The 21938-nt window shown below is 52.6% G+C and overlaps 1 long non-coding RNA gene across 1 annotated transcript; it reads left to right on the top strand.

Moving 5' to 3' along the window:
• The first annotated feature begins 14216 nt into the window (after positions 1-14216).
• Positions 14217-19086, top strand: LOC148118650 (uncharacterized). Its single transcript, XR_015735817.1, has 2 exons — positions 14217-14852; positions 18755-19086. It is a non-coding gene; the product is annotated as an uncharacterized LOC148118650 (long non-coding RNA).
• Positions 19087-21938: the final 2852 nt, after the last annotated feature.

Here is a 21938-nt window from a genome sequence, read left to right on the forward strand (position 1 = left end):
CTATGCCAGAAAGGGCTGAGTTTAATTCAAGGACTCAATCACTAATAATAGGATTTCAGAGATCAAAGGTGATCTACCAGAATTCACTCTACCCAAGTATAAAGATGGCTCGATTCTCAGCAAACCCTTGCTAAGAAACATTCCCACAGTTTCCAATACCTCCTTCCTCAAAAGGTTGGCCTTGCCAGGCAGTGGCGGCATACGCCTTTAATTCCAGGACTAGGGAGGCAGAGGCAGGCAGATCTCTGAGTTCAAAGTCAACTTGGTCTACAGAAAGAATTCCAGGACAGCCAGAGCTACACAGAGAAACTCTGTCTCAAAAAACAAACAAAAGGTTGGCCCTATGTAACCCAGTGGGAAAGTCTGTAGATCCAAACTACAGCAGCACCCAGGACCTAGCAGACACTCGAGACACACAAGTTAACTATGTTATCCCAGACAGTATCTCACTCTTGTCCCAGTCAGAGGACTCGAAGGAATCCCTGGTATCCTCAGAATGCCACCTCTTCTGAGAGCCACGCCCCACTGTCACCTTGGCATTACAGGTCACTGCTTTCCTTCCTTCCTGAGACAGCACCCTGACGGAGCAAAGCTCACCATATAAACTGAGCTGGCCTTGAACTTGCAGTGAGCCTCCTGCCTCTGCCCCCCATGATGGTCCCCATCATGACCAGCAGGTTATTTCCTGGATCTAGAGGATGGTACAATCTGGTTCCTGGGCTTCCAAGCACCAGTGTTTTAAAGTCAGAAAGAACCTTTCAACATTATTTAGTTTTGACTCAAATGTTTTCAGGCCTTAAGAGCACTTCCCCACCCCACCCTGGCTCTGGAGGTGGAACCCAGGGCCTCTGGCATGCTGTCAGTAAACATGCTTCCCCGCTGAGCTACATTCCCAGCCTGCTTACAAGCACGCGGACAACAGCACAGTTCACAGGGACTCAGCGGTGTGTACCCACATTACAGGCCCTACCTCCTGCCACTCCTGCCACTCCACCTGGCAAGGACACCAGCAGTGCTCCCCTTCCTTGCTGCTGAGACACACCTGCAGAATCACTCTGTGCAGGAGAGTTCCTTTCCTTTAGTTTATCGATCAGGGGAGTATTTCAGCTGACAGAGTAGCCAAGGTGTCAATTCCCAATCAGGGTGAAATGTTTCTACAAATACCCATTGAATCTAATCACTAACTTTAAAATGTACTTATTTTTAAAGGTTTTTTTTTGGGGGGGGGTTGTTTTGTTTTTGCTTTTTTTTTTTTATCTTATGAGTGCCTTGCTTGCAGGTATGTATGTGCACCGTGTGAGTGTCTGGTGCCTTTGGATGTCAGAAGAAGGCACTAGAACTGGGGCTATTGACTATTGTAAAGCAGCATGCAGGTGCTGGGCAATGAACCTAGGTTCTCTGCAGGAGCAGCAAATGTTCTTAACCACTAAGCTATCGCTCCAGCCCCCAATCTAATCACCATCCTGAAGGTGTGTCCCTGGGTCTCTTGTTCTTGTCTACTGGCCCCCTTCGTTCTGGGGTGGTACCCCATTTACCCTATGAGCCCCCCCCCAGCTCAGTGGGAAAACAGAGCTGGGGAAAAGGGAAGCAAGGCGAGAGCAGCAGACAGACAAGAGTCCAGCGAGCTGATCTGAGGGGGCTTCGGCCTCTGCTGCCAGATGCCCCTTGGAGACCCCCATGTCAGCACTAGTCGGACACTTGGGTTGAATGGTGTCTCAGAGTGACAAAAATCCCTGAGTTCCCAGGGGTCTCTGTGATTTCAGGAATCCCCATCTAGAAACTAGACAGACACATACTCAGGTGACCAGGCATGGTGCCAACTCCAGCTGAGAGCCAAATGGAGCCAGAGAAACTGCCCCTCCCCAAGCACTCAGGATTCCAGGAGTCCTACATCAGAAAACACAGAGGCCTCTCCTACTTCTCCCCAAATTACCCTTGGTCTCCATTTTCTCATCTGTAAAGTAGGGGCACTAGGCTGGGCATGGTGGCACATGCCTTTAATCCCAGCACCCTGGGAATCCCAGGCCAGCCTGGTCTATATAGTGAGTTCCAAAGCCAGGGCTCTGTAGAGAGACCCTGCCTCAAAAGACAAAATAAACAACCCCCCCCAAAATAGGGGTGCCAATGTGATGTCCGGGACAAAGCCCATGAAGGAAGTCACAGCGTCCAAGCCACACAAGGGAAGACGCTCTCTGTGAGAGGAACACAGAGTCCTGGACCTGGAGGGGAGGGGAGAAGAAGGAGCCACAGGATCTCCTTCATGGGACCTTGAGAGGACAAGGTGAGGAGCTCCCACCCCAAGCTCTTCACAGCAGTATGAAGGCAGAACTATTCACTAGGGACAGACTGTAAAGGAACTCCACTCTCCAGCCGTGGCGGAGGTCCCCACTGAGAGACAGGCTCCAAGCCCTGCCCATTCCCTGTGGAGCCAGGTGTAATGACCGTCCTCCCCTCCTAAGGAACTGTCACGCCTCCAGCCCCGGGTCCAATATCAGCACGTGGATCTGCCCAGAAACTTACAGCTCTCCTGGGTCCTTCTCTGCTTCCTAGACCTCCTGGAAGACAGATGGAAAGGGCTAAGGCCAGGGTCAGACCAGAACCAATGCCCAGCAGGGTCCTCCCTGAAGAGCATGGGAGTTGACAAGCTGCATTTCCCGTCATTTCCCTGAGCTGACCTGCCCCGCGTCCAGACAAGACAGCGCTGTGCAACCCACGTAAGAGGGGGGAATTCCAGGCCTAAAAAATGCATTATCCACAGTCTGCATTCTGGCCCCTCTGTCAGCAGCTGCCAGCAACAACACCTTTACTGAGAAAGCCTTGACGGGTTATCCCTGCCTCTGTGCCTGTATGCTCCTCTAAGACAATGTTCTGTTCGGCAGCTCTGAATTACCCAAATCAATTACTCCAAGGAAGAACTCAGGCAGACAGACACTAGAATAAAAATGGCAGGTAATTCCCACTGGCAGGTAATTGGTCCCTTGAGAATTTCAAATAATAAAACCCGAATTGAAAAGAAAGCATTTCCCCCTAGAAAGGCAGGGAGCGAATGTACACGAATAAGCAGAGCACTCCTCCCAGCCCCAGCTGCTGTCCCCTGCAGGGGAGCCCCCATGAAGTCATCAGGACCCATGAGGGGGTGGAGTGAAGTGGGGCCAGTTTCAGATCCTTGCTTCTCATGTCTTGGGCTTCTGTTCGGTTATGGTCTCCGTATTCCTGTTGATCTGACCTCACTGAGAACAGAAGTTCTTCCAGAGTAGGACCTTGGTTTCCACCCTTTGCCCTTCCTGCACCTGACTATGGCACCCCATCAAGGACCAGCCATGGCCTCAGGTGCCGATGGAGGGACAGGTCCCTTATGTCTCTGGAGCCAGTTACAGCACCCTTCGGGCCTCAGTTTCCTTAACTGTGATGTGGGGCGCTGGCAATCAAACTATTATTAAATAGAAGTGGCCTACCGTGCCACTCCCAGAGTGCCACAGAGCCTGCCTGTTGGCATTCCACAGAGAAAGCGCCCTGCAATGGATCTGGAGGTTTCTGGAATACACAAAAGTCAGCCGCAGTAGGATTTCTCGGAGCCTTTTAAATCACTAATGTAGACTGGCAGTCTACAACGGACCATGACGAGCGTGGCCTTTTCCTTACCAGTCAACCATTCACAACACAGACCAGGCTGACAATGGTGGCAGGCACTGGGACAAGAAGGACAGACAAGGCATTAAAAGGGAGATGGAAGGTCATAGGAAGCTTTCACAACGGGCATGCGTTCCCTAAGGTCCTTAAGAGGAAGAGATCTGTGGGCAGGCAGACACAAGGTGGCACAAAGAGAGGCCAGCACTGGGACAGCCTGGTCCTGCTGGGTCCTGGTCGACAACTGTCAAGGACAGCGCAGAATGGGGGAAGGACTCAGCGTAAAGAAAATGATGGGAACTTTCCAAAGTGCCTGGCTGAAAAATAATGTCTCTCTTAGGGCTCCTTTCCACACACCAGGCATTGTGGGAAACAGCTCTCAAGTTCTCTCTTGTCCTCTGCTCTTTATCCAAATGGAATGGGTGCGTCAACTCAAGAGAAAAGAGATTGGAGGAGCCAAGCACAACCTCAGATCCGTGTGCTTAACCACTGCGCTTCCCCAGCCAGCGCCATGACGCAGAACAAGGGCTATGGCCACCAACACCCTCCGCGCAGAAAGGAGTCCCGATCCCTTGCCACGTGAAGCCTCTGTGATTTTTTTAAAATTTATATCCCCACTGAAAAGCGCTTTCCAGGTATCTTCATTTTAAGTATGTAAAAGGATATCGTGCATTCGTGAGTGAGCACGGGGTCCCAAGTGGGAAGCTGGCACTGAGAGAAACATTGGCTGAACCCATCAGCACCCTCAGCATTAGCAGACTCACGGCTGCTGTCATAGATGGACACAGACCTGGGGAAGGGGGCACCACTATCATTCCAAATATGACCCAACAATCACTTCCATCAGAAGGAAGAAGTCACAAGACCCTTCCTGTCCCCGTACTGGAAAGGAAGCAAAATTATGTGCCTTAATTCAATTAGGTAATTAACTAAACAATGTGAGGAGAAATTCCAGCGAGGATATAAATACCCTAAATCGCTGCCGTGGGTGAAGCAGATGTCAACAACAAACAGGAACTCCAGCTCCGGGAGCGGGGAGAACGGAGGCGGGGGCTGAGGCGTGTCCCTCAGGGTGGTTTATAATTACGGGGCCAGCCCTGATAAGCACTTTGCAAGCCTTACCTCACCTTAGCATCCAAACAACTCAGTGATGAAAGTGGGGCCATTTGATGGAAACTGAGGAAAAGGGGTGGAACCGACCCATCTGTGGTCACACAGTAGCAGAGACAAGGCCAGCAGGACCCCAAATCCCCACCTTCCTCCTGCAGTCCCTCTGCTCCTGTCCTCGGAGAAGGCCCAAGATAAAATGGACTCTCTGGCTGTCTGGGGTCCTCGAGGGTCCCCCTTGTCAGGCTAGGCCTGGGGCTCTCCACATCAAAGTAATAAAGGCTGTGAGTTGACTGAGTCCAGGCAAGCTGGGGAGAGCTATCTGGACAAGCCTGCTGGTGCTGGGCACCTGTCTGGGCACCTGTCCTGGGAATTCCCCTGACCTCCCTACCCCTCAACCAGCGGTGTGGCCCACCAAAGGCCCGACATGCTCTCTCTCTAACAGGGAGGAAGAGGAAGAGCCAACCTCAGAGTCCTCTAGCCCCACCCACCTCTCCCCTACACTGGGGACTTCAACCCACACAGTGCCTGCAATCACGGCAGCTGGGGACAAAGGTGGACACAGCCCCAGAACTGCAAGCACCTTAAAGAATCTTTGTTACTCCTTTCTCTACTTGCCAAACTGACTCCCTTGAAACCTACATTTGGAGATCATTTTGTTTGGCTGACTTAACCCTAGCCTCTCCTTCAACCTCGTCCTTCCTACCAAACTTTACATGAAAAGTTTTATGTAACTTTACAAGAAAAAATAAGATTTATATATACAAAAAAATACAGTCTTTCAAATTCAGGCAGTCCTACCCAGAACTTTGCTGGGGCAGAGAGTACTGGAAAGAGGCATTGTCCAGAGCACCCTCCAATAACCAAGCAGTCTTCTTAAATAAAGTCCTTGGGGAAGAAATGCAGTGCCTGGCAGAGGCCCTGGTACCTGTCACACATCTATGTGTCTGTGGACTGTGTTCTCTCTACGTCATTGCCCCACAAATAGGCACTGCTGTCCCTAATTCATAGAGCGGTTTGAGAAGGAGCGAGGTGGCTTGACTTAGGTTACAGAGACAGTAAGTACAGCGTCCTGGTCTCAAACCCAGGAACAAACCCCAGACTACCCTCTCTCCACTCCCGGGTGGAACCTGTGAGTACTTCCCAGACTTCTGTGCGGGCCAAGGCAGTTGGCTCTGTCCCCCACTCCCACCCCACCCCAAGGGTCATCACAGACCTTGCTCCAAATCAATACCTTTTCAGTCAGTCCACGGAAAATGCAGCACCATCCCCGAGTGCTGACCACAGAAATGGGTAAGGAACTGACAGCAGCCCGCCCCCACAAGCCAGCAAGCTACAGGGGTGGAAAGAGAGGGACTTAGGGCTGTGAAACAGGGCTTCTAACACGCGCTTCCCCTCAGGACACCTGGATGCCTGACTCTTCTCTGTTCCCATTCTGGCTGCTCAGGAAGAGTCAAGGGGAAACAGGGAAGGAGGCTACCGAAGGAGAGGACTTCCGGCTTCCCCTTTCCTGCCTGTTAGCATCTATTTCTACGTCCACATCTCCTCGCGAGGCTGCCACGGTGCTTCTGGATGAGCAAAGTGCGGCCATGCTGTAAGCTGTGACAATACAAAGACCTGCATTCAAAGCCTGCCCTGGCCCTTCCCCACCCGGTGACCTCGAACAAGCCCAAAGATCCCAAAGCCTGGGTTGAGACTTAGTGAGTGATGCTCAGGAAGCCTACTGCCCGGCTTCAGGAACTGCTCAGAAAGGGCCAGCTGCTGGGTGTTGGTATTACAGCTCAGAAAGGTCATGTGCCTTGCCTGGGCTCACACAGCCAGGATGAGGCACAGCAAGTGTTGACATCAGGTTCCAGGGCTGATCCAACCCCTTTCTTGACACAGACCCCCCTCTACAGGGAAGCTATGAAAAGGCATAGCCCATCACAGGCCAAGTATAAAGTTCCAACCAACAGGTTTGTTTTTACACACACACACACACACACACACACACACACACACCAGCAATGGCTCACAGTGAAAGTTCCCAAACCTTGGCACCCTCCCCTAGCCAGAGGTGAGTGGTGAGCTCATGCCTGTGACTAAGCCACACTGACGCCAGGAGCCCTCTCTGGGAACCCAAAGACTTGGCTTCTAGCCCCAGGAGGAGTCACAGCTGCAAAACCAGGGTTCTTCCGGAGGTGGGGATCCCCGGTTCCTGTGCTGAGATTACGGTGGCTCCACCTTGTAGCCAGGGGTCAACAGGGGCCTGGAGGTCAGGGTTTGAACCCCAGTTCAGAGATGAAGTTTTAGAGCAGTCTGATTTCGGTTCTAAGGATAAGCAGGGCAGCTGATCGCTGGCGTCCATCCCCTCTGAACACACACTGTCACTGCCCTGCTCACCTGCAGCCACAGCTGAGGTGGGAAGGTAGCAGAGCCTGTGGAGGTACTGAGAAGTGGAAGGAGAAGGTAGTGCTGTGGGCAGATTGGGCAGGCATCCTGGAGAAGCAGGCTGGAAGGGGAAGTCGAACAAGCTGGGCTGTCAGGCTGGAAGCTTGTCAGACAGACTATAAGGTAAGATGGAGCGTCCTGCAGAGGCTCCCGGAGTCAGCCTTTTCCTGGAAAAAAAGGGCCTTTGGATACAGCCCTACCCCCGCTCACTTCCCTTCTCCCACCTCAAGAACTGAACAGATGGGAAACCTGGACCACCTCTTTAAAACCAGAAAGGGCGGAGAAATTCATATGCAGGCTTTCCCCCAAGCTGACTCTCCCATACAGCAGAAAGTGGGGACACAGTCAGATTTACAGAGTGCCCACACTGAAGACAGAAGACACTGCTCCTTCTAGTGCAGGTCACCACCCTGCTCTGTGGTCCTCAAAGGCTTCTTATCACCTGGAATGTCTTTTGACCCCTGTAGGTGGCCCCAGAGCAGGACCCACTTGTCAGAGAAGAGTCAAGAAGAGAGGAATGAGTGTGGCCTTTCTCAGCATGGAAATACAGCTGTCACAATCCTTTTGGGTTTGAGTGCTGAGGACTGAACCGGGGGCCTTGTATATGCCAGCCACTGAGAACGTTCCCAACCCTCCCCCTTTTCTGTTTTTCTTTGTTTGTTTTGCTTTTGAAATAGTTTCAGGCTGGCCTAGAACTCATCTGTTGACCTCCTGAGTTCTGAGATTACAGCTGTGAACTGCTCCCCGTACCTGGCCCACAATCCTATTACATCATCAAAGGTCCCCAGTTGGATGTCCTCATGGAACTTTTCTACCTCAGCCTCCTCACCACCTCCCCGCTCTCAAACCTAGCAGGTCACAGCTTTCTGCTGCTCTCTCACCCCCAGTCTTTGCCCCGAGCCTTGATCCACCTCTGCCCTTCCTGCCACCTTTAGTATCTGGCTGAAAAATCTATCTGGATACGTTCAAGTGATTCCACCACTCCTCCAGTCTGCTGACTCGCAGTGGGCTCCTCGGAGCTCAGACACAGGAGGCTGGGGACAGATTAGGATTCTGCTGTTAACATCTGGGTGCAGTGTCTTTGCCGAGCAAGAAACTGGGTGCACCCCTCTGTGTACCGGCACACAGTACCTCTGTACCTCTGTGAAAGCCGGCAGCCCAGCCTCAACCCACTTCAACAGCAGCAACAGAGCCACTCAAGGGAGATAATGGAGCCAGAGGGCTCTGCAGAGCCTCAAGTGTGACACGAACCCAAGGGATTACAAAGTCTATTTTTAACTCCCCACATCCTGACCGAAAAACAAATCCCTCACACACCCCGCCAATTCCTATCGGGGTGACAGGGCCTTTTAAGAATGCTCTCCTCCTGGAAGTAGCGCCAGCCAGTGTTGACGGCTGATGGCGGTCCCTCTGCCGGGAAAGGCCCTGAGGTCTCCGCTCCAACTGCTGCCAGCTTCCACTATGTCTGGCTGGGTCCTCGCTGTTCCCAGCAAATAGCCATTTTCTAGTGGACTCGGTTGTCATGTATTTTCCATGACAGTCATATTTCCATGCTGAGAAAAGCCACGCTCATGCATGCCTCTCTATTCCTTCACCCCGTGTCCCTCCTGGCCCTTCTCTGACAAGGGAGCCCTGCTCTGGGCCCACCTCTAGGGGTCAACCCTGAGACACCTGTCCTACTGGGAATCGGCCTCTGTGGGGCAAAGGCAGGGAAGCTGACAAAGCAACCTGAAAAGAACATTCATTAGCAAAGATGGGGACTTTGGGGCTCCAAGGGTTCCGATCTGTGCAAGGGAGTTATGGGACACTATCACCTGTCCCTCCAGGATCCCCAAAACAGTTTCCAATGGGAACCAGCCCTCATGACTTACAAGGAGCTTCCTCCCTCAGGATGTGGGTCCTACCTGTCCCCAGGCCCACCTGCATGAGTGCTAGCTGGCAGCTACATTCCTTTCTGTCTCATGGTTCCCAGGGCTTCATGCATTGCAGGCAAGCACTCTACCACACAATCCCAATCCGAAACTCATTCATGCGGCTGTCCATCCTCCCAGCCTCCCTCTGTTTGCATTCACTCACTGTCCAACGGGGATATCGCATAGGACAAACCCTGCCTGTGCTCCTGCAGCACCACAGCAGCCTCCCCCGGTCAGGTGCACTGAGAACCAGGAGGGAAGCAAGGAAATGGGGGAGATGGTGGGTGGGGTGAGGGAGCCAACTGAGTGTCCCTTTCCTGTCACCAGGAGACGGAGGAGGCCTAGGTTAAGCTTGTCCCACTGCACGAGTGGACTTCCCAAGGCAAGAGGCTTAAACAAAAGCTGTGTTTAGCATAAATCTGTCTGTGGTTTGTTTCTTCTTCTTCGGCCTCCAGGCCTCCATGGCCCTCTTTCAGCTAAGAGACAAACCCTCTCCGAGATGCTGTGCAACCCTACAAAGTCATGCGGCCCTCTTGGCTCCCCCTAGGACAACATCCGTGAGCCCAGAATAGTCCCCCAAACCCCAGCAGACCCTTCATAATCCCCAATTGTTCTCTTGAGTCTAGAGGAGGTTGGGGCTGTTCTCCTTTGAGACATCTCATTTGAGACTCCAGTCTGAAGAGATGGGCTGACAAGGTGGCTCTCTTATACCTGTTTATAGACCTATTCATCTTTGATGTCATAAGGCCAGAAGAGAATTTGTTTTGCTTTGTTTTTTTTTTTTTTTTTGAGACAGGGTTTTTCTGTAGCTTTAGAGCCTGTCCTGGAACTAGCTTTTGTAGACCGAACTAGCCTTGAACTCACAGACATCTGCCTGCCTCTGCCTCCTGAGTGCTGGGCTTAAAGGCCTGTGCCACTACTGCCTGGCTGGGAATTTTTGAAAAGCAGTTCAGAACTGGGGTGAGGGTGGCAGTGGCTTAGTAGTAGAGCACGCGTCTATCATATACAAGGTTCCAAACTCTATTTTCAGTACCACATGCATGCACGCACACAGGTAACAGACCCGTGATCATCTTAGAAGATACAAACGTCTGTTTGTCCTTCAACCATGGTCAGCCCAGCCCAAGAGCAGACACAGAGGCTCCTGCCTGCCTCTGCCAATCTAGATGCGTGGCCATCAGGCACAGGAAGGTCCTTGCCGGGTGGGCTTGCTCATCCTGCGGACACTCAAGTAAGAAATACTGTGTCTGACAACATGTGGAGGGTCAGGGTCTGCCGTGGGAGACAGGACAGTCTGCACACTAATAGGGGCTGCAAGTCAGAGGTAGGACACAGTTCAGTTCCTAGAGTATTTGCCTTGCACACAGGAAGCCCGGGGTTCCATTCCCAGTACTGCATAATAGCCAGGCATGACAGTACACGCCTGGAATCCCAGCACTTGGGAGGCAGAGGCAAGGGAATCAGGAGTTCAAGTCTCAGTTACACAGAGTCTACAGCCAGTCTGGCATACAGAAATTAGCCAGTACCATGCTGAAGTGGCTCATACTTAGCTGATAACCGGCTGGGCAGTCAAACAGTGATAGAGAGGGAAGGACGTTCCAGAAGTCTCAGAAACAGACCACGATGCTGGAAGCCTAAAGAGCAGGGGGGCAGTGGGCAGAAAGGAACATCAAAGCCAAACACCATAGCCCGGGGTTGGGCCATGATGCTGTGGTGGGGTGCAGGCAACCACTATCAAGGCGAACAAGATTTATGACAGAGTCAGGGGAGCTGAAGCTAACTAGCAAGGCCTGCTTCAAGATGCCTGGCTGCTAGGCACCCCAGGTAAGGCATGGTACGAGGGACCTGGGATGGCTTGCTCCTAGCAGAGCACTGGGCAGGGGCAGAAGTAGGGAAGGCTGAAGGGAGAGAGAGGCGGTGCCTTGAGAGGGAAACCAGAGGAGCTAGACACGCACGTTGGCTCCAACTCGGAGCCCCAGTTACTTCTTGCGGTGCTCTGTGTGCAGAAGCCTGCTACATTCTGAAGTCAGCAACTTCGTCTGGGCCCTGAACCCACTGGGGTTCTCTCTCCTCAGAGATGCCAGGGGAGGTCGGCCACTTAACTGAGCAGCCCTATCTCTCCTCCTTCTCATCTGAGGAGCCTAAAGATCTGAAGGACCCACCAAGGCCCTCCATCTTTTGGATAAGACTTGTAATATCAAACCACCACTGGGTGAGCAGGAAAACCATGAAAAGGCACAGAGCAGAGAAGGCCTGTGTATATAGTCAGGGGACACGAGTTCAAGTCCTGACACTACCAGTTTCTACTAACTCTTCCCATATGAACACACTTGGGCTCTCGATGTTCACTTCCTCTTCTTGGACTCCAAGGAACTCATCCACAAAATGCATATTAATAACCCTGAGCCTTCAGGGGGCTCAAAGGGGAGGGCAGAAAGGTGCCGTTAGAAAGCTCCATGTAACAAGCCCTTCCCACCATAGCCAGCCGCACCTGCAGATGTCCCCAGAGATGCTCTCCAGGAAGGACAAATTTAACAAGCCGCAGACCTACTCCGTGCCCTCCTCCAGAGGCTCAGGCACACAGTCTCCTAGCTGGGAAGGCCCAAGGAACCCACTCTGGAATGAGGAGAAAGCGGGGAGGTCACACTCACCTCTACAGTATCCGCGGCCCCACCCAGTAACTGAACAACTAACTGAACACAGGGGTCTCAGCAAGGTGTGCCAACCCTTTCAGAAAGTTGAGGTCAAAGGTCTGCCCTTGTGTATGACACATGGAAAGCTCCCCTGGACTCCTCTGCCCCTCTGGACTGTCTCCTATGCCCCAATTTCCACTACCACCCACAATCTCTTCCTCAGTACCTGAGGGTGATGGTTCTTAAACTGAGCTGTGCCTGGACCGTTGTGGCAGAGAAGGTCTCTAGGTCAGGAGTAAAGAAGATGAATTTGCATTTCAACCAGGATCCCATGTGCTTGTGATAAAAGCATCCCAGCACACATAACAAGCCTGGACATACAAGTGTATACATACACATACAAGGGCACATCCAAGTGTATGCAGACACACACACACACACACACACACCATGGTGGGCATCCAAACAGTCAAAGGTCACAATTAGAAGCACAGACTATGGGGCTGCTGCTGGGTTTGAGGTATAGCCCAGCCCCCATCACTGACTGAATGACCTTTGGTGAGTCCCTTCCTCCTGACAGAGCCAGCCTCAGCCTCACACGGTTGTCTGAAGAATGCAGTGACGCGTGTAATGTCCCCAACACAGGACCTGGTACATAATAAACAGTACTAGTGCTGTAGCCACTGCCAAACTCAGCCCCATTGCCTTGAGTGCCTGAGAGAAGGCACAGAAAGTCAGGATTAGGGGACCACAGTGAATGCTTGACCCACAAAGACGCCTAAAGGGCATGAACACTCAGGGGGTAGATGTAGCAGGGATACAGATTTCCATTCCGAACAGTAAGGATGTTTTAGCTGACTGGAGATGCCCAGCCATAAAGCCAACACCTCGAGCTCCCTGTCCCTGGAGGATCTGAGCAAAGGGCCTACCTGTGTATCAGATGCAGATGCAGCCCAGGGAAGGGACACAGGAGGGCACGAGAATGGAGCACCCCAGCCAAGGCTGGGACCAGGCTCTGCACTTGGTCCCTCTCTCCCGCATGCGAGATGGCTCTTCACGGCTGCTCAGTATTTATAGGGGTCACCTCCACTTTCAACGGTCTAACTTTCCAACACATTCCCAGCAGAGAAGGGAGGTGTTGGGATCATTTGCAATCGGGGACCTACAGTTGGCTGTCCTTAAGCAGTGTGTGCACATTTCTCAAAGGCCCGGGGCTCACTTGACCCCGAGAGGAGGGAACCCGAAGCACATGGGTCCCTTCAGGAGACCGAATTCTCTGACCCTGTGGGCGGATGTCCACTGGATCATTCTGATGGAAGCTTGAAGCTCGGGGAGGTAAGAAGACTGCCCAAGGCCACACAGTGAGCAGAGGACGCTGAGATTTGAACCCACGTTCTCTAGATTCTAGAGCAGGGTGTTAGGTCTGATTAATTCTGGGTACACAGTCTTTAGGTCAAGAACACAGAATGGAGTTAACACTACTGACGAATAATGTTTCTGATGACTCTCGGTGACCCACTGACAGTCATGTCTATGGCAGACCCCCCTCAGCCACCTCCACTGCTGAGGGAGGTGGGATAAAACCCGGCACAGGCATCATAGCGCCAAAGGACCAAACCCAGAAAAGCTTGCAATCCTCACCAGGCTGGAACCTGGAAACATGGTGGCTTGGGTCTCTCTTCCCCATGCTGTGTGCAGTTCAAGGTGTTCTGTTAGCGGAGGGTGGGGTTGGAAGCAGGCCAAGGAAAGAACTCTGGGCCCACCTGCGTCCTTAGTAACAGCTCTAGCTAGCAATGAATACAAACACCCCAAACTTGGTGGGCCACATGGGAGGGACAGTGTGTGTGTGTGCGGGGGGGTGTGAAGTTTGGGGGTCAGTGGAAGCTTCTGGAATTGGCAGCCTGGAGAACCCTGTAACCCAACTCCTGTAGACTGCAGGCCCCCGCTGAAGGTGCCTTCTTGGTGCCGCCTGCGCCCTCCTTTCCAGAGGAAAGCATCAGTCCTGCGCCCCGCTGTGGTCAGGAATAGAGGCAGAAAACAGCAAAGTTTAAAGGGTCAGACAAGACTCAGAGGTCCTGCAGGGAAGCAGAAAAGAGAAGTAAATAAAGAGAAGCTGAGGCACACTCCTCAGCCCTGTAGTCCTATAAAGGTATCAAGGCCCCAAAGCTCCTCAAGCAGACCCCGCTCGGATTCCTGCAGGTGTCAGGGTCCCCTCAACTTGACCCGCGCTCTTCAGCCATTAATTACCTCTATGTGCTGACCTGGCCGCTGGGTATTGCCATCCCTAAGGCAACGGAGTCGGACAGCTCGGGGCCAGGGTCGCGTAGTCACCAAGACTCCGGGTCTCAGGGTTTTGGGCTGGCAGTTCGGCGGCAGGAAAGTTTCCGTGGGGCGGGCAGGGCCGAGCGGAGCAGGCCGGGCTGGAGCGAGCTCCGGCCGGCTCCGCGCCTCCCGCGGCGCCGCGGCTCTCTGCTCCCCGGCCACCCGACCCGTCCTTCCCTGCCAATCGCAGGCCCCGCAGCCGCAGCTCCGCCCGCCCACGGGCCCCAGCGGGGGCGGACGGGGAGGGGCGGGGGCGCACCTGTTTGGTCAATCGACCCCACATCTCCACCAGCCGCCGGGCCGGACTGGGCAGGGCTGCCAGCGCTCGCCCCCGCCCGGGGTTGGCCGGGGTCCAGGCGGGGCCACACGCCTCTCCTCTGGCCCTGCTCAGCAGGGTCCAGCTCGTACAGCGCCTCCGCCCGCCCCGCTCAGTCCTTCCCCGCCTTCCTAGCTGTAGCCCAGGGACAGAGAGATGACCAAGGCTTCTCTTTCATTACTTCTCGGTCACCCTCTGACTAGCCCCTCCTGCAAGCATCGTCTCCCGCGCGCTGACACCCTAAACTTTCCTATACGTCCAGCACTAATCTCCAACTTCAGGCTTGGAGGCAGGTACCAGGGCCTGAGAAAGGGATGGCGATATGATGTCGCCGGGAAGGAACCACAGCACCCCCATTCACATAAACTCCGAAGCACCCCCCAATCCCGCGGGCTGAATGTCCCCCAGCGTCCTTGGCCTATACAGATGCCATCGCCCCATTTTCCGCGACAGAAACACTGAGACCAGAAGAGAGGAGGGAAGGCTTTTCCGATCTGATGACAGGTGAGTTTGCCTGGCTCCTGTCCCCGAAACCGGAGGATGCCTGGGTCCGCCCCGCCTGGCCCCGGGAGACCGCGAGTGGCCTGGAGGGGAGGAGGCGGAGGCCCGCGGTGGCGCGCGCCCGGCCTTACCTCGGCTGCAGAGCGTGTCCCCGCAGAGCGCGCCCGCGGGAGGCCCCAGCAGCGGCAGGGAGGCCCAGGCGAGCGCTCGGGAGGCCGAGCGCCCAGCGCCCATCCCTGCCGGAGTCGGCCCTTCCACCCTCCGCGGCACCTGTGGCGCCAGGGCTGCGCACGCCGCTTGGGCCTCGGGGGTCAGACCCTGGCGTGCCGGGGCTCTCCCGGCGCTCCTCGTGAAGTCCCGGCTCGGACTCCCACGGCTGTGGCGCGGACCCCGGCGGGAGCAGGCCTCCCTGGGCAGGGCGCTATTTTTAGCGGGAGCTGCTCTCCTAGTCGGACAGACAGAACCAGTTAATTCGGCCGTTGGGGAAGGGCCTGTCCGGGGAGCTCCCCGGAAAGGCAGCCGTGGCTCTGCTGAAAGCTGATCCTGCGCATTCCTGCCTCTCGAGGCGGGAGGGCGGGAGGACGCCTGTAATTCCAGGGGGAAGCCTGCGTCCTCAGAAGCTGTGCCTTGGGACCAAGTGCACGCCCCAAGAGGGCTCTGGAAACTGACCTGGAACCTGACCCGACTTTCTTTATGTTCACATGCCACGGATGATTGGGCAGAGCATGTCTACCTGATTTGAGAGTCCCCACTTCTTGTTAGGAAGAGTCCCTTTGATGCGGAATCTGAACCCCAACAATGTACACAGTGTTCACGCTGAGGTTTATTGCTGAACGAAGTGGGGAATGTCAGATACAGGGCAGCGATGTGCTGTGGATGAACCAGGCGGCTTTGGAAGCTGGCAGACACCTAAACCCGACACTTTTCAATGGCGTGGCCTTGGCAAGCCATCTCACTTCTGGATCTATCTCTTCTTGCAAAAGGAAGTTTTTAAAGTCCCAAGACAATATTCGAGAAACTTTTTGTAAACAAGACCATTGCATACACGTGCATTCCACGAAGATGCAGACTCAGCCAGTGATGTATACTCAGGAAGCAGTGGGAGGAGCCTAAAGAGGTACAAGTGCTGTTAGGGTAAGGGTCAATAAATAGGCCGGAGGATTAGAATAGAGGTTGCAAAAATAGACTCACACATGTATGGAAACTTAATATTTGGCAGAAGTGGTACTTGAGGTCAGTAGAGGAGAGCCTCTTCTATAAATGGTGCTGGAGCAATTGAATGTCCATATTAGAAAAAAAAAAAAGAAATGGAATCCCTACCTCACACCATTCATAAATTTCAGGTATACTAGATACTTAAATATAAAAATAAGCTGGGCATGGTGTCTCACATTAGTAAATCCAGCACTTGGGAGGATGAGGCAGGAAGATTGTAGTGAGTTTAATACCAGCCTGGGTAACACAGTCCCAGGCCATGAGCCTGAGCTAACAGAATCTGAGTCTAAGCAAGCAGACAAACCTGGCAGAGGGCAGGATTTCTTGAAGATACACAGAACACCAAGAGAAAGATGGGTGCATTTAATTAAAATGTAAAACCTGTGTTTTTCAAAAGAAGATAAATGAAAGTCAAATGCAAAATATGCAGAAGCCTCCCACAGATGAGTTTTCAGAAGAAACTGGTAGAATGCTGGCTTGGCATTAGGGAAGCCGTGAATTGATCCCCAACACCACATAAACCATGTGTGGTGGCAAAAATCTGTAATCGCAGCTAAATGGGAGGTGGAGGCAGAAGGATCAGAAGTTCAAAGGCATCCTCAGCTACAAAAAGAACTCGAAGTATGATCAGACACTTGTCAGAAGAAAAAAGAAAATGTGCATAAATAAATTCAAAGAAAGCCGTACAGTACCTGGGGAAACACGATGTCAGACCCAGTAAAGTGTCCCATTGCTCCTGCCCGATGAGCCCCCAAGTAGGGAGTGGCATAAGGAGAACACGTGTGCCAGGAGGAGAAATGGGTCCAGTCACTCTGGAAAACAGCCAGCCATCTGGTCATCCTTTGGGGACACACCTAGTGAATGCCTTGTTCTCTGCAGCAAGGCCGCATACGGCCATGTGCAGGACAACACATGGACACATGGTGGAGCGATCTGAGAAGTTCTCTACTGCAGGGACCAGGACGAGAGGGAGTCTGAATCTCCGAGGAAGGGAGGCAGAGCAAGCTCAGAGGAACAAATTGCATGATATTATTCATTTGGATTCTTCAAACACACACACACACAAACAGATACCCATATATCACATGGCTGTGCACAGATGTAAAAGCCGAAAGCATGCAGAGTCACGAGAAATGCGCCTTTTGGCCAAGTGTTTACCCCAGGGAGGCAGAGGGTGCTGCGATGAGTAGGAAGAGGCTCCCCCATTTGGTAAGGTTTTTTGGCTGGAGTGGTGCATAAATCTCTCTCTCTCTCTGTGTCTGTCTGTGAGCGTGTGTGTGTGTGTGTGTGTGTGTGTGTGTGTGTGTGTGTGATTATTTTGGGGAATTAAACCCAGGGCCTTTCAGATGTCAGACAAGCACTGAGCTACACCCCTAGCCCCCCAAACTTTTTTTAAGACACAAAGGAAGCCTGGTAGGAGCTCCTTAAAAGGCCAGTTCTGCTCCAAAAGGTACCTTCCCCCTTTAATGATATCATCATGTCTAGGTGCTGATGCATGAACATAGCCTGGCTTGCGGTGAAGCACTCAGAAAGCCTAAAGAACACTAATAGCTTCCTAGTCCATCTCCCTTGAAGACCTGCTTAGCCCAGATGCAGCCTGCAAGCTAGGCCTCCCAGGCCCTCGGCTCCCTCATGCTCTTGTGAGTTTGCACAGGCAGGGTGTTCTCCTAGCACGCTGCTCTCTGTCTCTGCTTCATTGTGTGTGCACTGCAATCCTGCTGTGTGAGACCCTGGGTGAGGAGGGACCACATCTATTATTGACACATCTGTTCCTGTCTCTCATTGTCAGTATAATCACAAGATGGGCAGTGTCACCTAGTTTGAGATTTGTCTCCTGAAGCAGACTTTTTTTATTTTTTTGGACAAGGTCTTTCTGCTGAGGTCATGCTGGCCTCAAAGTTGCAATCCTCTTGCCTTAGCCTCCTTAGTACAAAGATTATAGATGAATACAACCACATCTACTCATATCACACCTTTCTGGGCCCCCACTCCAGTCCCACCCTCTGTACAGTAACTCAACTAAGAAGGTTTATGAATATAAGAGCCGGGTGAATCCAAATACTCAGAAATCTAAAGGAACCGTGCCACACTCTCAAAAGGAAGACAACCCCACCACCTGTCCGATGGACGGCTTGGTCTTCAGAAATGTTTTTGAGAATAACATGAACTTTGAGGTCAGAGAGAGCTGTGTTCACATCTAGGCTGAACCACTTGCTAGTTATGTGATCTAACACGGAGCCTCACTATCGGGGTCTGCACAACCAGGATGTGGCGAGGATTGTCACAGGGATGAGCTGTGAGATCACAGGAACCAAATGCATGGCCCCGTTCTTAGGTCAAGCAATTATGTGAATATTGACTAAGAGGAAGACGTTTACAGAGGAGGTGGAAGGAACCCAGTTAGGCCACTGTGGAAGTAGAAAGCTGGTTAAGCAACAACAAGGGTGTGAATCAGTCCTGAACCGAAAGAAGCATTCATCTGGAGGCTGGCTCGGGAGCCAAGAGTCAAGAGCTCGCTCTAGCATCCTCTCTCCATTCCTCATGCCAGAATACCCCTTCCCAGGGGCTGAGCTGCCCAGCATGGCAGCCCTGCAGACCCTCTTTGTCTTCCCGTAGCCACCCTGTTCTCCTCCAATCTGCTCTCACATATATCCCAGGATCTCAATCTGGACCTGTCTTTTCCTTGCCAGCTTCCATCTGTAGGGGCGACAGAGCCTGCGGCACCTTCCCCGGGGGACATGTCTGAAGTGATTTACCAAATGCATCATCTGCACTTGGATATGCAAAATCTACATATGTCCTCTTGTCGGCAGCTTCCGTCAAGGCAACATGCAGGATTGGGACTTGCATATGGTCCAGACTTTAGAAGATGAATCAGCCGGGTTACATGTTCTCCATGCAAGCGAAAGCATGAAGTTGAGAGGGCTGGTTGGTCGCTGGAAAAGAACAGCTCTGTGCACATCAAGGGTTCTGATGAGAGATCTTCTAAGCTAATAAACCAGTCTCTTTGATTTAAATCCCATCACACAAGTGACATAAACATTAGTCACTGATGGTCCTTTGTCTCATGCAAATGGGCCGTGGAAGGCAGGAATCCGACCTGACTTATAGTTTGCCATCTTCATTTTGGGACAGGGTCCCATGTAGCCCAGCCTAGCTCAGTCTTGCTGTGCAACTAAGGATAACCCCGAGTTTATGATCCTCCTAGCTACACCTCCTTCTTGGACTGGGATTATAAGTGTGTACTGCCCTGCTTATTTTTCTGTCTGTTTTGTGTGTATGCATGACTTTGTGGGATATGCTGGGGATCAAACCCAAGGTTTGTGTATGTTAGTTCAGCATTCTCCCAATAGAGCCACACCTTCAGTTCCTACCATTTTTCTTAATGGCTGTCTAGATCATCAGTCTCTTTGGCAACACTAAAGGATGCTCTTGTGCCTTCATCTGCTCTGTGTAGTTGTGTGGACAATTCTGTTCCCTTCTGTCTCATCACATTCTCCCAGTTTCTCCCCTAGTTTTTCTGGGCTGTTTCATCTTACTCTCTGGCCAGTTGGAAGATAATACTCTCAGAATCTGATTGCCCTTAATGTTCTGAACAGACTTCAAGTGTCAGAGCCCGGGACCTTACCCTGCTGTCCTTCCTTCACCAGTGACTCCCACGTGTGCATCCCCAGCCCAGCAGACACTTGTGCTCCTTTGCCCAAGCTTCTCAGAGCATCAGGCTGCTTCCCTGCCTCTGTGCCTTCCTCCCTGTGGATCCTGCCCATTGGTACCTCTTGAGAGACTGGCAGAACACAGATCCAATCACATCCACCCACCTCTGCCGAAAAGCTTGCAGGGGTTCTGTGTTGTATTTGTGTGGCTGATAAAAACTCCCGGAGAGTTCACTGGTTCTGAACAAAAGCACACGCCTAGGGTCTGGCCTGGGAGCTGGAGGATCAGAAACCTCCCAGCCTCGTTCTGAGCCACTTTTCCTTGCCTTCTTTGCTGTCAGTCACTCCAACTAATTTCAGAGTTCTCAAATAAACAATACTCCTTCCTCAGACCTCACCTCTTCTGTCTTTTCCCTTCCTGGCCTGATTAGCTTCTTCTAGGAACCAGTTAATGTCACTTCCTGAGAGTAGCCTCCCCTTGTGTTCACTAGACACTTGACCTGGGGATTTTTCTTCATGCTGCTGATGGCAGGTGGTAGCTGTACCTTCACTGTGTGATCACCAGGAGTTTGGGGTCCCTGAGTACAGGGATCACCCCTACTGTTCATCATTGCATCACCTCTCGTCCTCAGCAAGGGCCCTAGCACATAGTGTGTGCTCAGTAAATATTTGCTGGAGGATGAATCCGGGTCTACTTGCAGACCCCCACGGATAGGCTCTCTTCATAGGACAAACACTGCTAGTTACCAGATATTCATGTAAAGTCGGCACGGTAGTTGGGTATGCTAGTACATACATGTAATCCCAGCACTTGGGAAATGGAGGCAGGAAAATCAGGAGATCAAGGTCATCATGGATTATTACATAGGATAGCCTGGAATACATGAGACCTTGTCTCAACAATAGACAAACAACCAAACACCCAGGGACTGAGGTATCCTCAGATGCACACTCGGGTTCGGGCTCATAGGATTCCCAGAGCAAGAATGACAGGCATGGTGGGAAGAGAAGGGGAGGGGAGGGATCTGGGAATTACACACTGCTGGGAGCTGCTGGGCATGGAGGAGGGATTGAGGGTGGGCCACTTGGAGAGCTGCAGCCTGTGGGGGTCTAGCCAGGCTCCGGGGCTTTGGTTCATGCCTCTGCAGCTTCTCCCCTGTTGTCTATGGACTCTGAGTCAATTATATGGGGCCTCTCTGGGCAGCCTCTGAGCGGAGGGCTGGGGACAAAGGTGAACAGGCCAGGGAGCTGCTCCCAGGTGCTAGGGAACGTGGCAGGCCATGGTGTCAGCGGAGACCCTAGGAAACTCCCCAAGACCCATTAGTGAGTCCCTCCCATTAGGTACTGAGGATAAACTAATGACTGTTACGACAGAGGAGGGGGCTGTCGGGCCTAGTGTTATGTTAGCCTGAGTAGGAGAGTGGCTTCCAAGGAGGTTACAATTGAGGGGAGGGGACGGGCGATGCAAACACGTTCCAGCCTGGTGTTCTCAGGAACAACAGCTAGCACCACTGGGCAGGCCCCAGATGCAAGCCCAGAAGCTTGGACTTTGGGAGGGGGTGAGTTGGCTGGGATGATCCTGGGAGGGGAGGTGTGTATCTGGAGGAGAAAGGCAGGTTTAAAGGGCAAGAGGCTGTCCTGGGAATAGTTCAGGAAGGGAACAGGGAGTGTGGCTGCACAGCCAGGAGAGTTCAGCCAGAAATGCACGACTACTGAGGGGAAGAATTCCTGAGCGAGTGTGTTCCAAGCCCTCCCTGAGGCTAGGGAAAGGATGGATGCTAAGCGCTCTCTGTGCAAGCCTGAAGGTCTGAGTCTGGACCCAGCAGCCAGGTACAGCTGGAACCGCAGTCCTGCTCCTAGGGGCCAGAGACAGACGGATCCCTGGAGCCCAACGCACTGGCCAGTCAGTATTGCCAATGGGTGAGCTCCAGCTTCAGCGACTAACCCTGTCTCAAACACAAAGAGAGGCGGGAGAGACAGCTCAGTGGTTAGAGCACCAACTCTCTTCCAGAGGGCCTGGGGTTCAGTTCCCAGCACCCACATAATGGTGATTCAAACTACCTGGAACTCCAGTCCCAGGGCATCTGACGCTCTCTTCTGGGCTCCTGGGGTACCAGAGACGTATGTGCAAACAAAGCACTCATACACATAAAATAAATGGAAATTTCAGTAGAAATGAACAAAATAAAAAGGGAAGAAAAGACAATGGCAGAGGAGAACG

This window comes from Myodes glareolus, chromosome 21, assembly GCF_982192425.1.
Source record: "Myodes glareolus chromosome 21, mMyoGla1.1, whole genome shotgun sequence".
Taxonomy (NCBI): Eukaryota; Metazoa; Chordata; class Mammalia; order Rodentia; family Cricetidae; genus Myodes; species Myodes glareolus.